Source organism: Pediculus humanus, genomic scaffold (assembly GCF_000006295.1).
Source record: "Pediculus humanus corporis 1103172107561 genomic scaffold, whole genome shotgun sequence".
Taxonomy (NCBI): Eukaryota; Metazoa; Arthropoda; class Insecta; order Psocodea; family Pediculidae; genus Pediculus; species Pediculus humanus.
In genome coordinates, this window is record NW_002987176.1 from 649,259 (window position 1) to 653,797 (window position 4,539).

Genomic DNA, 4,539 nt, shown 5'->3' on the forward strand with positions numbered 1-4,539 from the left:
TTTACTACTATAACTGTTGTAATTTTAAATAGGAACAAATTTTTAATTACCTAATTACATGATATTAATTCAAACCGCCGCCATGTCACTTTTATGCAGGTTAAAAAAAAAAAGTTTTTTTACCTTTTTTTTTTTTTTTACTTTTTTTTATCGAAGAAAATGATTACGAAACTTTTTCGTCGTAATTCTAATCAGGTTCTCATTAATAATAAAGAAAGAGAAAAAGAAGAAGAAGAAGAAGAAAAGTTTTTTAAAATCTTTTTAGTTAAATTAAAAAAAGTGAAAAAAATGGGAGGTTTAACAGTAACATGCTTTAGGCATATAATTGCCTACAATTTATTTTTCCCCGTTTTTTTTTTTTTTTTTTTTATTCTTTAATAATATTAAAATTAAAAAGCATTTTAAAGCTTTTCTTTTTTTTTTCTTTTTCTCTCTCTTTGGTAAATTAAAATTTTTTTTATTTTAAAAGTTTCTTTGAATTAAGGATTAAACAGGAATCCGACCAATAAGAAAGAGAGAGAGAGAGGGGGGGGGGGAGAGGGAGAGTTTTCGGTAATACGATCGAAAAGGTTTTTTTTTTTTCTTTCACGTACATATATATATATTTTATATTAAAATTGTCAAATTTGACAAGTAATAAATTATATTTTATTATTATTATTATTATTAGTTATTTTTGACATCGTTTGCGTTAATATGAAGTATGTGTTTTTGAAATTATTATTATTATTATCATTTCGTACCTTAATCATGTCTCTGAAAGGAAGTAAATTATTATCAAAAGTTTAAAAAAAAAAAAAAAAAACTTGCATGATGATATGAATTTTTTAAAAATAAAATATTATTATTATTATTATTATTATTATTATTATTATTATTATTATTATTATTATTATTATTATTATTATTATTTTAGGGAAAGAAAATACAAAGAAAAAAAAGAAAGAAATTGATTCAATTTAATTTAATTTAATTTAATTTTTTTTAATAAAATCACTTTTGTATAATTTTTGACCACGTGATTTAAAAAAAAAAAAATTGATTTTCGCAACAAAACGAATAGGAAAAAAATATGGGGAGGAGGAGAGGGGGAGGGGGAAAGCAGAAGAAAACGAAACAAAAAAAAATTTTATTTATTTTTTTTTTTTACATTTAAAATTTTAATTAACCTTTGGGGAAAAAGGGGAAAAAAATTATTAATAATAATAATATTGCTTATATAATCACCGTAGTGGAAAATAATAATTTAAATTCCGATTTTTATAATAAATATTAATGACTTTTGAAAAAAAAAAAAAAAAAAAAAAAAAGAAAAATTTTTTGTTTTCGGTTTAGTTTCTAGAAACAAACAAAAAATGGAGACGACGTGAAAATTTTTTTAAAAAAGGATGAGGAGCAGCTATAAACAAAATGAAAAAAATTTTTCTTTTTTTTTTGTAATAATAATAATAATGAAATAAAAACGATGGGGAAAATATGAATGTAACGTTCAAAGTTTTGCATCGACTAATAAAAAAAATGTCAATAATATAATTTCATTTTTGAATTTATTAATAAATAAAAAAAAAAAAATAATAATAATAAATCTTACGAAGCGCCATCTTGATCGAAAAATAAAAATAAAAATTATTATTATTATTATTTTTATTTAAATTTAAGTAATGAAAAAAAATTTCAAATTTTCGTTAAAAATCAAAAAGTTCGTTAAAAAATCGAACGATATCTTAATAATAATAATAATAATAATAATAATAATAATATTAATATTTTGATTTTTCTTTTATTAGGAAAACAAAGGAGGAAAAATTCCACGGTGATAACTCATTTAATTACATTTAATTTAATCATCATTTTGGAAAATTATTTAAAAATGGTCGACGTGACGACGACGACGACGACGACGGGAGGAGGAACAGGAACGAGCGGTGGAAAATGGGTTTGTCCAAATGACAGACAACTCGCACTCAGAGCAAAGTGAGTTTATTATCATTATTATTATTATTATTTTGATTTTTTTTTTTTCGTCGTGAGGAGTGAAATTATTAATATGTGAATTTAACCCGCAAAAACAATTTGCTATTTCGTTTAATTTAATGAAAAGGTTTATATCTAGACGACGACGACGACAGCAGCAGCAGCTAATCCCCCTCCCTTTCTTTTCCCTTCTCCCCCCCCCCGTCAGCTCGAGTAAAATTGAGATAACGAATCTTTTTCTTTTTCGTCCTCCCACGTTTTATTAAGTCCCTATATTTAAATTTTCATCCCACATAAAGGTCAAGGATTTTCTTTTTTTCCTTCGATGAATCGAACTTTTTTTTTTTTTTGGGGGGGGGGGTCAGTTAAATGATGGCGGATACGTTGGGGGGAAAAAAAAACCAAAAAAAATTTTAAATGGAATAAAAAATCGTGTGAATAGAAACATACGTGAAAGAAAATAATTTTCCGGTTTTTCTTTCATTTTTTTTTGGTTGTTGACCAGCAGAATCGAAAAAGTGTGGGGAAGGGGAGGATGGGGGGAGGGGTACGAAACCTTTTTATCAGTGAAAATTATTATTATTATTGTTATTATTGCATTTTCGATAAATTAATTAATTTTCGTTGTGTTTTCGTCATTCCTGCATGAATGAAAATTTTCCAAATTAATCTGATTATGGACGATGTGTAAAACAAAAGAAAATTTTTTTTTTTTATTTAAATTTTCCGTTAATGAACGATGTAAAGTTTTACTCTGCCATTGATAATTCCGGTAAAAATTTTAATTAAAAATTTTCGCGGGGGGGGGGTACCAAGTCAGAAATTAAATAAGACGGTTCGATCAAACGAATCCATCATCATCATTATCAGAGGAAAAGGAAACGAAATGAAAAATTTCAACTCAGTTAATACCAAAGATGAAGATGAGGAAGAGAAAAAAGGGAAAAAATTTTCCAATGCGAAGAAAAACAGCAGAAGAAATTTTCGCGAGGGAAAAAATATTGCAATGAATTAATTAAAAAAAAACAGAACAAAACGTTTGAAAATCACGTGATCATTTTAATGTAAAAACAAACAAACAAACAATTTCGTCGTTTTTTTTTGTTGTTAATTTAAAAAAAAAAAATGGCGACGACGACGATGAAAATTTCTCCTGTTTCATAATAATTCATTTATAATAGTTTTTACATTGTTAGAAAAAGATATTTTTTTTTGGTTTCCAGGGGCAACCTATTTTAGGCTCGCTTTCCCATTCTCTCTCTCTCTCTCTTTTCCTTCTTTTTTTTTTTTATTTTTTTCCTCTTTCTCTCTCTCTCTCTCTCTTTTTTATCTCTTGTAAATTTCAAGATATTAATCAAGCTTCATTTACATCCAGGTTGTCATATTAAAAACGTTGAATTTTTTTTTTTTTCTAATACGAGAGATACTATTAAAAGGCAAAAGGAGAAAAAAAACAATAAAACTAATAATATTAAAGGTGGAAAAACCTTAGATCGTATCCTTTTGGGAGAAAAATAGAAAATTAAAGAAAGAAAGAAAGAAAAGGAGGAGAGGAGGATATAAGAAGAAAAAGTTCATCAAGAAATCTTTTTTTTTTTTTTTTTTTTCTTATAAAACCTTTGAAATGAATTTAATTTTAAATTTTGATTCTGATGCTCCTTTTTTCTCTTGTTGATGAAAAGGAAAGAAGTTGTGAAAAGGTTTCAAGAACATGAAGAAGAAGTAAGGAAAATTATGAGAAATGAAGGGGGGAGGAAATGTATATGTTTAAAGTCGGAAAATGAGGAAAATGTAAAACGTAAAATTTCTATATTCTCTTGTTTGTTACAAAAAAAAAAAAAAAAAGCCACCATTTTAAAACTTGGTTTTTGCTGACGTTTATAAATATATTTGCGTTTGTAAAAGAAAATAAAAGACAACCGAAATATTCACCCTCGACTTAAATAATAAAAGAAACCACAAAAAAATCCTCCCTTCCCTTTCCCCCTCCCCACCCCCCCCAACGTTTAAGTTTTAAGTTTTTTTTTGTCGTCGTTTTTTTTTTTTTAATCGTATTCGTTGCTGCTGCTCCCCCTCCCTTTTCTTTTTTTCCTTAACAAAAAAAGGAAAATTTCAAATAACGCTGTTTTTTTTTTTATTTATTTATTTCCAGAAAATAAGATGATTCTGGAGAAAATATTATTATTATTATTATTATTATTATTAAAAAAAAAGTATCGATTCTTCCTGGAATTTTTTTTTTCTTATTCTCTTCTTGTTTCATCTTTCTTCCTTCCTCTCCTCTTCTTTTTTTTTATTCATAGATTTTTCTGTTTGTGTTATATTAAACTTTTATATATCGTTTCGTCATTGTTTTGCTCTTTATATTATTATTATTATTATTATTATTATTATTATTATTATTATTATTATTATTATTATTATTATTTTATTTTACTGGTTTATGATAAAAAAAAAATCATATCAGATTTTTATATAAAAAGTATTAAAATTTTTTTTTTTTTTTTAAAAAGCCTTAATTGTATTCTCTCATTCTCTCTCTCTTTCTCTCTCTTTCTTTCTCTC